Here is a 13,826-nt window from a genome sequence, read left to right on the forward strand (position 1 = left end):
TTTGGGATTTGCTATGTGGAAGAAATTCGGGTTTGCCCCCACAGAAAAGTTTATTTTACAATTATTCCAGTCCAGACTTTATGAGATTGTGAAGTATTTTTTTTCATTTTATTATTATTCTTTTTTGCAAATTTTACATATGTAACATCACAGACAAGAACAGTTCAGAATTAGACATATAGACTTTGATTTACAATAGAAGGATATATGAACTGTTGAGTAAACTTCACACACAGAAACACAAATATCACAATTTAAAAGGACTGAGCGGATTAGGCGGGCCTAAACTATAATAATTAAGCTACTTCATAACTTTCCTGAATACAGTACCATAGGGAAGAACTAGAGTGATCTTTATATATAAGGATATTCATAACAGAGAACGCCAAGGTATACAGTTATATCAGATTATCTAGCCAAGGTGACCATTTCTCATCAAATTTTAAGTGGCTATCATATTGAAAAGATATTCCCCTTTCCATATCGTGTTGGTATTTAAGCTGAGTTAGCACTTGGGTCCAAGATGGAGTCTTTTTCTGTAGCCAATGTCTTGATATTTCTATTTTTATGGCCATCATAAGTTGGATTATTAGATATCTATTTTGAGTTGAGAATCTTCTTAAGTTAAAATGGAAAAGAGCAATCAATACGTTATCATCCAAATCTTCTCCCACTAAGTCTGATATAACTCTAAATGCTTTATTCCATACACCGTATATACTCGAGTATAAGCCGAGTTTTTTAGCACATTTTTTGTGCTAAAAAACCCCAACTCGGCTTATACTCGAGTCAATAGTCTGTATTATGGCAATTTACATTGAGGGGAGAGGGGTGCTGGCAGAGCTGTAACTTACCTGTCCTGCAGCTCCTGTCAGCTCTCTCCTCCTCCGCGCCGTCCGTTCAGCACCTCGGTCAGCTCCCAGTGTAAGTCTCGCGAGAGCCGCGGCTCTCGCGAGACTTACACTGTGAGCTGACAGAGGGAGCTGCACGGACGGCGCGGAGGAGGAGAGAGCTGACAGGAGCTGCAGGACAGGTAAGTTACAGCTCTGCCAGCACCCCTCTCCCCCCCCACTGAACTGCCAATGCCACTGGACCACCAGGGAAGGAGAGCCCCCCTCCCTGCCATATATCAAGCAGGGAGGGGGGACGAAAAAAAAATTATGAATAATAATAAAAAAAAATAATAATTAAATAATAAAAAATAATACAATAATAATAATAATTAAATAAATAAAAATAATAATTAATAATGATAATAAAAAAAATTTAAATAATAAAAATTTAAATAATAAAAAAAAACACCCACCCCCCACCAAGGCTCTGCAACTCTCACACTCTCACACTCTCACACACTCACACACTCACACTCTCACACACTCATACACTCACACTCATACACTCACACTCATACACTCACACTCATACACACGCTGCACTCATACACTCACGCTGCACTCATACACTCACGCTGCACTCATACACTCACGCTGCATTCATACACTCACGCTGCATTCATACACACGCTGCATTCATACACACGCTGCACTCATACACACGCTGCACTCATACACTCACACTGCACTCATACACTCACACTGCATTCATACACTCACACTGCATTCATACACACACACTGCATTCATACACACACACTGCATTCATTATACACACACTGTAAATAAATATTCAATTAATATATTTTTTTTAGGATCTAATTTTATTTAGAAATTTACCAGTAGCTGCTGCATTTCTCACCCTAGTCTTATACTCGAGTCAATAAGTTTTCCCAGTTTTTTGGGGTAAAATTAGGGGCCTCGGCTTATATTCGGGTCGGCTTATACTCGAGTATATACGGTAGGTCTTAAAAGCTTACATCCCCACCAGATATGTTTAGAGCTACCTTCAGCACAAGTACATCTCCAACAAAGTTTGGAATTATCAGGGTTGATTCTATTTAGAATTTTTGGTACCCTATGCCATTTATGAAGAATTTTATAATGAAGCTCTATGATATTTAAACAATGAAACGATTTTTTAACTTCTTGAATTGATCTATACCACTGCTCTAACTCGATTGAAGACCCACTTTCTTGTTCCCAATTTTTCCATGCATTTGGTTTAGACTCTTTTTCTTCCTCTCTCAATAATTCATACCAACTAGATATCGATTTACGATTAGTATTATTTTTAAATAGATCATTTAATTTTTTGTTTATCCTAGTGTTGTCATAAAGCAAATGGTTGTCCAAATAATTTTTGATTCTTAGGTATGTGAATAACTCTCTTGAATTAAGGTCAAGACTTAACTGAAGATATAAAAAAGACCTTATTTTATTTAATTCTAATAAATCATCTATTTTTATTTTGAACCAAATTTGATCCAATTACCTAAATTTAGGTCATTAATATTATATTCCATTGTCTTAATTGGACTATACTTAGAAATTTTATTTAAAATGTGATTTATCTTCCTGTATTTTACCCAAATTTCATAGATATCTTTTATGTATGAAGTTTCTATGTTGGAGATGAATTTTGCACTTGCCCCAACGTCAGTCCATAACAGATTAGAAAGATCTTTTGAATTACACAAAAAGGATTCAATTTTATACCAAGGCTCTTCCAATGAGGTTGGGCCCTGCCATCTCCACAGATGGTACAGCCTAGAGGCTTCGTAATATTTGATAAGATTTGGGACAGCCAGGCCACCCTTAGTGGGCTTTTTCATTACGTGTAAGATCGAGATCCTTGCCCTCTTATAATCCCATATGTAATTCAGAAATAATTTATGAATCTGCCTAAATTTAGTTATTGTTATAGATAAAGGGATCATTCTGAACAGGTATGACCAATGAGGTAGAATATATGATTTGATGATATTTATTCTCCCCAACCAGGAAATTCCTATGTTTCTCCACTCTTTGAGTAATTTATCATTGGTATCTTTTATAAGATTATCCACATTTTTATCAATCATTTATTTTAAGTTATAAGAGAAATGAATCCCAAGATATTTAAAACCTTGAGATGACCAAGTGAAGGGATATTTAACTGATAATCTATTAATTGTCGTAAGATCTAAATTGATGGGCATAACTTGGGATTTACCAATATTTAATTTATAGTTTGAAACTTTACCATAGTCTTCCAAGTCTTCGAAACAAGGCCCCTAGTGATAAATCCGGATCAGACAGTGTTAATATTATGTCATCAGCATATAGGCTGATCTTAAATTCAGAGTGGTTCAGAATAACTCCTTTAATTTGATAGTTGTTTCTTATGCTCACTGCGAGCGGTTCAAGAGTCAAAATATATAAAAGCGGGGCCAGGGGACATCCGTGCCTAGTCCCGTTAGAAATTGTAAACAAATCTGCGGAGATGCCAGGGCCCACGGTTTTAGCCGTTGGACTAGAATCAATAGCCATTATTGCAGTTTTAATAGAGACAGCAAATCCAAATTCCAGTGACAGGGCCAGCATAGGGATCTTGCTCCTTGTTACATAATCTATCAGGGCAGTCAATCTCCGAGTGTTATTACTTGGGTCTCTATTCTGAACAAAACCTATTTGGTTGTGATGAATTAAAGATGGAATAATTGATTTTAGTCTATTTGCAATGACAGCAGAGTAAATTTTAATATCTGAGTTTATAAGAGATATAGGCCGGTAATTAGCAAGATTAGTTGGGTCCTTATCAGGTTTTAATATCGGTGAGATATTAGCCTGTAATAATTCTTTCAAAGGGAGACCCGATTCTCTAACCTCGTTAAATGTATCTACTTGATGTTACAATAGCTCATTTTTAAATTTCTTAAAAAAACAATAAGTATACCCGTCAGGACCTGGGGCTTTGTTCATCTTAAACCTGTCAATTACCAGTCTAACCTCAGATTCAGAGAAAGGTAAATTTAACTCTTTCTACTGGCCATCTGTAAGAGTTGGCAATGTAATCCCATCCAGATACTCAGATATATCTAATTCCTGGGGGCTGAAGGAGAGATTATAAAGTTGTGCATAAAATTTATTAAAGGCATTACCTATTGATTTTGGGTCATTATAATTATGATCATCTACTTTGATCTTTTCAACTCTCAATCTAGCTTTTCTATTTTTTAGTCTATTGGAAAGCATTTTATCAGCTTTTTTACTTTTATGGTACTAATTCTGATTTAGCTTTTGTAAAGCGAAGTTCACTTTTGCCAATAAAATAGTATTGATCAACTTGGATATTTCTGATATTTGTTGATCCAACTCCTTTGTAGGGGAGATTTTATTTTTTTTATTTAAATTATAGAATTCAAGATATAGTTGATTTAACCCCTTAAGGACCAAACTTCTGGAATAAAAGGGAATCATGACATGTCACACATGTCGTGTGTCCTTAAGGGGTTAAAGATAGGCCTTGTTCCCTTTTTTTTCAGACCTCAGTTTAATTATATAACCCCTTATTACACTCTTAAAGGCACACCATAAGATTTGCTTTGAGATTTCTTGTGTCATATTTTCTTTATAGTATAATTTAATCCTCTCCGACATATAGTCAATAGTTTTAGAATCAGTAAATAATCTCTCATTCAGCCTCCATTGTGATCGTGGTTCATTACATCTAGTCCTATTTCCATAATCACAGCCGACTGGTCCGACCAGGTGATATCCTCAATTTTAATTAAGTAACAAAAAAAAAAGAAGAGATTGTGAAGTATTGAGTAAAAATAATTCTCAAATTTTCATATAAATTATTCTTTATTGATGGTGTTAGTTTCTGATTGCAAAAGTCTGATTAATTTATTGAACAGTTAATTGTAGTGAATTTAAAACAGTGTCTTTTTAGGTAAAAATAGTTACAGATGTTATGTAATTTTTTTCCAGGGGGTTGTTGATGTAATTTTTGCAATTTGGTTATGAAATGACCAAACTGAACTGCTTAGCAAATAAGTCCTAGCTAATGATACTCCACTTGTCGAACTATAACCGGAAAATGAACTGTAACCATTTGGTGTTTCTCCTGAATATCTTTAATAGATCACACAGATAATTTACAGCATAAAAAAAAATGATCTGCTCGTTATTTAGCACAATTGTAAGAAAATAAATCGATTGTATTTTTTTTTTTTTTTCAATTGCAAAACTTTAATATTTTGGTCATCTTGCAGCATGGTATGTATTCCAATGAAGTGTTTAAATACAGAATCACTGATTTGCATGTTAGAGGATAATTGCCGAAGAATGAACTGTAGTGAATTGCATATCCATAATTTAGGCCAAATTTAGAACATTAGAATATTTTCCCAACTATATTCCTTATCCAATTCAACAACTATTTTTCTATTACAAATCATTTGCTAAATCACTATAATGTAATATAAAACAAACTTTTACAATTTGGTTGGTGAAGTCATAGCTAACCTTTGTCATCCTTAGATTGTGCAGACTACATTTTATGATCCTCAGTGGGCAATTACATAATATCTCTCTATTTCTCTACATATATACAAAATATACATGAAATGGTAAAACTTTAGCGGATTGTTAATAATAATTACAATATCAGATAAGAGTTTCTAGGACTGTATTAAAGTTTACATTTTATAAATGACTCACTTTAGTTTTATTTTCTTACATAGTTGTGTTTAGATTAATTAGGTTGTCTCAACATTCAAAGCCAAACAGGCATACGGAACAGCAGATAGGAGTATTTGCGCAGACAGGCATACGGAACAGCAGATAGGAGTATTTGGGCAGACAGGCATACGGAACAGCAGATAGGAGTATTTGCGCAGACAGGCATACGGAACAGCAGATAGGAGTATTTGCGCAGACAGGCATACGAAACAGCAGATAGGAGTATTTACGCAGACAGGCATACGAAACAGCAGATAGGAGTATTTGCAGATTGCGTTAAATAGCAGTAAGAATAAAGGAAAAAAAGCCAAAACATAGATCTTTATTCACTTAACCAGGAACGAGGGATTAGTTTGACAAAAAAGTTAGAAACTGCTAAAAAACATTTCCAAGTCAGGTACTTTGGCTAAAATCTGCAATTCTTTTGAGATATCTTCATAGTTTAGGTAATTAACCCAGGAGTGAAAGAGAAGGTAAGAACAATTGCATAAGAGAAGTGATATGAGTCAAGAGAGAGAAGTGTAATGATCACGGAAAGAAGATAATTAGATACTCAAGTGGTGGTTCTAATGTAGAGAGAGCCGTGCTGCAAGATTTTTTGGTCTCCTCTTGAACCACGAGCCCCCTTTTGATTTTTTTTTACAGTCACCCTTTATAGTTTCTTATTCCCATTTTGAAGCCCATGGAGAAAGCACAGCTTAGGGAATAGGGCCCTGACAGGGCTAGGAGGCGGGCTAGGGGGTGGGAGCAGTAGGGGACTGGTGGATCAGTGCTTAGGGGTTGGCTGATATAAATGGTCAGCCATTTTGTTATCCCTCACTCTAATTTCTTACCTAGCAGAGTTGGTCCCTACCTCCCTCCCTTTATAGCCTTTTTTCCCCGCTTGGTCACAGCGGCGGGGTGAGGTAAGGAGCATTAAGGATAATGGGGCTTAGTTAAGAGAGGAGTAAGGGGAGTTTGTTGATTGGTGAAAAGGGTACACTGTTTGTACATGTTTTGGTAGGTTTCGAGTCCATTGGTGGCTCAGAACATTGGTGGTGTAGGGGTATCTGGGTATACCCCTACCAGGTGAAATTGATCAATGTTGGTACGTTACATGTTATATTAAATGATTGTTATATATTGGAAATGTATTATGTGGTGGGTCATTGCCTTGATTTAAATATGGGAAAGATGATACGAGGTTGGGGGTGTGGCAGGTAATGACCCTTATATATATATATATATAATTGTAAATCATAAGTATTATCATTATTATCTTTATTATCATTAAAGCTGTTAACAATTTGACCCATACCTGTAAGTGTCAGTGTCTTATTGGGTGGGTTGGGTTTAAGTCAGATATCCCTCCCCCTGCCCATATGGCGACTATGCACCTGTCATGTGTCTGACACCACCTTTAGCGTATCTTGTACTGTTTTGTACCACTTTGTGTGTCTTACACCCCCTTTATTCTATCTTATCCCCTTTTTATGTGTCTTACACACCCCTTGTATGTATCTTACTTCCCCCCAGGCCATTTCTGTGTATCTTACTCCCCCAGACCCTTTATATGTCTCTTACTACACTAAAACATACTGAAACAGATACACAAACACACATGTACTGCGACACACACATATTCACACAGATATGCATACACATACATGTGTAAAAAAAATACCAAGCAATGGCAATCAACAATTTGACTGTGCTACACTTACACATTGACAATCAAACATTTTAACACAGGTACACATACAAACTGACACACAAGTCATAATTTTAGATTTGTAGCTACCCCCATGCTTTCATATCTTTTGGGTGCAGGTAGGTGGCTTCCCTAGGGTCTAGATCTGGCTGCTGGCTTAGGCTGCAGGGAGCCTAGTTCAGTCTCTCTTCCCCTTCTTTCTCTGCAAACCCATGTGCTCTGTTAGCTGGGAGGAAAGGCCCTGACCTCACTTCCTCACAGCACTGCTAATCTGACGGGAGTTCAGTCAACCGGGCCCCTAATCAGAGCTGCCCATCAGGTATCTGTGTCTCTGAGTATGTGGATCCAGGTGCAGCCACAAGACTGTATAATAGAGGGGACAAAAAGTAAATCTATGCATTTTTTTAAAATAATAATAAACAAAATGCATATTTACTCCTAACCCTCTCCCCCCCCTAAAATATATATATATATATATATATATATATATATATATATATAGGCCCTATACAAATAGGGTCACACACATCACCCCTCACACACATACAGAACTCCCATCACACACACACTGCACACATCACTCCACACACACAGAACCACACACAGCATCCCTCACACACACACAGCAACCATAACACACACTGCACCCCTCCACTTACTACATCCCTCATACACACACTCTGCATCCCTTTTAAACACTCTAAATTCCCAGGTTGTTCCTGGTTGGATTCCGGCTGGATTTCGAGACAGTTGTTCTGCTGCAGTTGGACTGATTAATGGGTTCCTGTTTGATGTTGTTTATTGTGTCGCATCTCCAAAGAAAGAGGAAATATGTTGGGAGGTGCTGACAATTATACTGGGACTAGGTATGGGAGTGGCTTATCACTATGTATACCATTTTTTTTTTACTGTTTGTATTCTTTGCTGCTATTGGTGGACAGTAAAGAAAGGTATAAGCAATATTTGCCTCCATGTCTTTCATAAAATCATGACTTTTCGTCATGAAATAGCAAAATCATGTATTTTTAGTTTGTTTGGTAAAACATCTTTTAATATGGTATATATCCTTAAAGATATGCCAGAATTTTCTAATTATTCTCTGAATTTTCCTGTGGTTTCCGTTAAAGTTGCAGACAAATGGAATATCTTTTGTATTTTTAGTTTTTTCCTTATAAGTAAGTTTATTTCTTGATATTTTCCGACTTCTTTGATGGAAACTTCCAAACTAGTTTAATTGTACCCTTTTTCTATAAATTGTTTGATACTACTAACTTGGCTTGTATATTCTGTCTCTTCTGCAATTTTGTCTGATCCTAATAAATTTACTTTTTGGAGCATTTGCTTCATATCTATGTAGCTGCCGGCATCCACCGGTCTAAAATAATTCTTCATTTTAATCCTTCCTTCTTGTGCATTTATATTGAGGTCTAAAAAGTTTCTTTTTTTTATCACTAAAAACAGAGGTTAGTTTTATCCCCTCTACAATAAAATCAATTTGTTCTTCTTTAAAATTGGATTCAGTTAAAAAGTGTTTAACTGCCTTAATTCATCATGGGGTATAATGCTGTACAGCAAGCATGTCAAACTCGCGGCCCACAATGAATATCTTTGCGGCCTGGTGAGCCACGAGTTTGACATGCTTACTAATGCAAGATAGGCACCTGCTCTTCCAACATTGAAGGTGCCTACTCTGCTAAAATGTACCTGGCCATTGAGAAGAAGTCACTGGCAGCGCTGGTGTATTTCCGGCATCACTAAACTGTGCATGTGAAGGAGCAGTGAGGAGCAGGTAGGAGACCTACCGTGGGGAATGCTTTCACGTGGGGAATGCATTTAATTGGCTAAAATCGGCAAGGGGCAGGGCCAAACATCATTTTGGCCAATTGGCACCTCCTCATAGAGATGCATTGAATCATTGCATCTCTATGAAGAAAATTCAGCGTCCCCATGCAGAGCATGAAGACGCTGAACAGCACTGAGCCAGGAAGCACCTCCAGTGGCAATCTGAGGAGTGGCCACTTGGAGGTGTCCCTAGGGGCAATGTAAACACTGCCTTTTCTCTGAAAAGGCAGTTTTTGCATGAAAACGCCTGCATACAATGATTATACTCACCAGAAGAACTACATTAAGCTGTAGTTGTTCTGGTGACTATAGCATCCCATTAAGTTGGTTGTTTTTTTTGGCTGCCCACATAAACTTAAACCTTGTTTATTTGGCCCGTGCTAGCCTTTGAGTTTGACATGCTTACTGTATAGGGAATGGACATTGCAAGTAAACATTCTACTTGCCGCTTAGTTCCTTCTAAAATTTGTAAAATGTGACTTAAAATATGCTGGATTCTTGATAACTAAAGGTTGTAACATTATTTTAATATATTCACCAATATATTTGGATATCCCTGAAATTATTTTCCGGGGGATTGTTAACATCATTATGGATCTTTGGTAAAATGAGTTTTTGGATAGGGTACTAATAGATATTCTGCTTCCTTTTCTTTTAATATACCTTTATATGAGCCCTTTTTCGTACATGGTGTTGTCCTGGAGTATCCTTTCAAACTCTTGGATATATCGATCAGTGGGTAGGGCCCCCCTTTATCTTTTACATGTTTTTTAGAGCTTTGTTCTCATTATATAATACATTTTGTTGGTATTTAATTTTTCTATTTTCTTTATATCCTTCATGACCATTATTTCAAATGTTTTCAACTCATCTGAAATCATCCACTTATGGAATTAGTCAGATATTTCTTTCAAATCTGTATGGATTTGACTTTGTTCCTCTAGTTTCATTTCTTTTCTCGTGTAAAAAAGGTTTTTAAACTTAATTTCCTTTTAAAAAGATTATGATCGAGGAAAAAAAAATCAAATATATTAAGATCTGCAGTGGGGGCTGATTTTAAAGGAACACTATAGTGTCAGGAATACAAAAATGTATTCCTGACACTATAGTTCTAATAGGACTGTTTAGTTGTCTGTCCCCCTCCCCGGTTAAAAAAGGCTTTTTACTCACGTTATTTCCTGCGACGTGTCAAACTTGTTGTGGCTGGCTCCAACCAGCTCCACCTCCTTGGCTGAGATCATCATATTTGACAATCTCAGCCAATCCAAATCCACATTGCGCCAATCAGCATCTCCTCATAGAGATACAATGAATCAATGGAGGAGCGTTCAGTGTCTCCATGCAGAGAGTGAAATCGGTTTCTTGTAGGTATAACGTTTGTCTTCTTTCTCTTTATTGCAGACACCCGTATTTCAGATGTAATAGAGGTGCAGTGTATAGTAAGTTACATTACTTTCAAGGAAATCAGCTATAAAAATGACAAGAAATCTTCACTGTTGATCCAACTGAGGAAGCCATTGGGCAAAACGAATATTGGACTACAGTATTGTGTGTATATATATATATATATATATATATATATATATATATTTTTTTTTTTTTTTTTTGTTGAATATCAAATAATCTGCTTTCTTCACTGTAGTCCTTTATTGGAAATTTCTGGGCTTTTTAGGGACTGGCTGGATCTACTATTATGTGAGTAGATCCAATCACTCATTATTTACTACGTTCTCATACAATATTATACTATGTGATTTCTCTATTCATTTTAGTATCTTCAAAATAAAGGATCATTTTATAAAAGACAATAATTTAGCAATTTTATCTACATAACTGGAACTATTGTATATGCTCCACCTTTATCCTTGTTTTTATGATTGTATATATTTGTTCACTCACCAATATCAGAGGGACTACATTTAAAATGGGATTTAATTATTTTTTGTTAAACATAATTTCATTTAAAACCCACTGTACCGAATTACAGAGTAGGCATCTTTGGCTCCAGTTCAGTAAGCATTTAAATATCAATAACCCGGCATTTAGATCTGATACAAGCTAGCCCCTAGACTTATTAGAAGACAAGTGTCTTTATCTAATCGAGTGCAGACAACTCTCTGAGTAAGGGGAGGACATAGGTGACGTGCCGCGATTGACTGTCAGATGCTTTATTTGCACTAAATTCACATTAGGCAGCCTGTAACTCTTGTTCTGGACTGACTAATGACACCCATTGATACCTCCAGAGGTGGAGTTACACCTTCAGCAGCAGAGTGCTTACTTTTTGTATGTGCTGCGTTCCATAGTAAAACACCGCACATACAGACTCCAGGCACCATGACCACTTAAAATCACTGAGGTGATTATGGTGGTTCAAGTAACCCTTTTATATACATTTACAAGAAATGAGAGGATCATATGAAAAAGAAAAAAACAACAAAAGTTATAGATGATTTTCCGCATTTTATGATTGGCATAATTTCAAGAGAAGTGACATTTCTCCTTTAAAGAATGCAGAACCTATTTTATCAATAATTTGTAAAGTCCTAGGGAAATGTGTAAATGAAAATAAGCTTTGCAAATTACAATTTGAGGATACACACAAGCATATGTTCCTATTGTCCTTAGGAAAGTCAATATCTCCATCATTCAGATATTATATTAAAGTTCTGCCTCGCTGTACCATGCATCTTTAGTGAAATGTAGTATTTGCATACAGCTGAAATGTTTATCTCTTGGGACAAGATGTGCAAACCGCCTCCCACATTATGAGTAGACTAAAAATGATTTAACAGTTTCATTAAAAAGCTTCGGTGAGTAAACCATGCAATTTACCAGTTATATAAAAATATGATTCATATTTAAAATGTCAATACTCAGTCTTGATTAAAAAAAAAAAAAAAATGTAACCCACAGTGAGCTCAGAGTTTCCGAGTCAGACCAGAAGCATTTATTATTGCGAGTACAATCACAATGTTTAACCCATCACTGTCACTATATTTCTCTCTCACAATTAAAGAGACTGTAAGTACGGTTATGGTGTTAGTGGGCTCTGAGCGTCATTCGAAGGATCTGTGTCAAATTGCTTTTTAGCAGCTTGACACAAACTGGGCGTCTGTGAGGTTGCTGCCCGCAGCAAGTACCCTCAGTCACCATATTGCAAAGTATTATACTTAGACTATTACTGCTGTTCAAATATGGAACACACTGACATTACTATAATGGAAGAGTAACCTTCTTATTTGCAATATGGTACGTGAGAGCACGGCCGTGATAATCACGGAGGGGAAATGGTTTGATACAGAACCATGGGACAGTGCCTGCAGCCTACTAGCACCATAACAACTATAACAGGCAATTGTGTTTATGGTCCTTACACTGCTCCTTTAATTTGTCTCTTTGGATCTCAGCATTACAAATGTCAGGTTATCTATTGTCCAGAAGACTTTTTACTGGGATCCAGAACCTCCTGTTGTAAAGGACATAAATGGGTTCTCTACATTTTATGGAATTCCATATTCAGATTTTCTTTACATTTCCAGATTAAAAAATAAAAAATAAAGCCTACATATGTACTTCTTCTAAGGTATATGTATCAACGGATTATTCCTGCTACAGCTGTACAGGCAAGTGGGATTTGTCTGTGCTGAATTGCTGCTAACCATTTTGGTGCTACTGAAATTTGGCATGGTCAAAATCTGCTAACATATACACGTATTTTAGATGTACAACCTATGGAACCCAAACCAATACCAAACAGATCACAAGTAAAAAGTTAAAGGTTAGCTATTATGGGCTTAAAGGACCACTCCAAGTACCATAACCATTACAGTTTGCAGGGTTTAACGTAATGTCTGAGAGCAGTCAGCTTAGCAACTTCTAGCTTTCCGGCATTCGTAGAGGAGGCAAGAAGCAGTGCCTGGCAGACCTTAAAAAAAGGTTCAAAACCAGCTTGGCTCCTTACCATGGGGTGGGGGGGGGAAGAATGATCAGATCACTGCTGGCACCATAACCACTACAACAACCTAATGACAGAAATAGGACATCATTGTGCAAACTGACAACAGAGCCTGGTCTGCATGACGAGATCTTCTAACTGCACATGTGTAAATCTCTCAGGCATGCACTTACCCAGCATTCCTAGGGATAGCACACTGGTTATATCTGTGTCCCAACTGGAGTGGGTGTGGAAATGATAAGAAAGAAGCGGGTATATATAAAACAAACAAAAAAAAATCTGCTTCTAACAACCTGCAGAGTTGAAGCAATTGTCTCATTCAATGCTAAAGCTTCTGAATGAGACAGTTGTCTCAAAGTAACGCATGTCTCTTTAAGCTATAAATACAATAACTTTGTAAACAGACCACATGCAAACAAATCAAAATATGGGTGCAAAACTAATCATACAAGGTGTAAGTGTGCATGGAAAAAGATACAAGATAGCAACACTAAAAACGATACCAAGGTCTGTGACAAGGTGGATGTTTTGCTTCAGATCTGTAAAGTGATAGGATTTCTAGTATCTATATTTTTTGGATTGTTCAAAAATAATTTTTTTTGCAGGTTTATTTATATACACGCACACATAATCCGTCTTCTGTTTAGTGCAAATTAGTTTTTCAAAGCCTGGGCAGAGATATCTACACTGTAAACATGTAAGTGACGCAGTAAAT

Source organism: Pelobates fuscus, chromosome 8, assembly GCF_036172605.1.
Source record: "Pelobates fuscus isolate aPelFus1 chromosome 8, aPelFus1.pri, whole genome shotgun sequence".
Classification (NCBI taxonomy): Eukaryota; Metazoa; Chordata; class Amphibia; order Anura; family Pelobatidae; genus Pelobates; species Pelobates fuscus.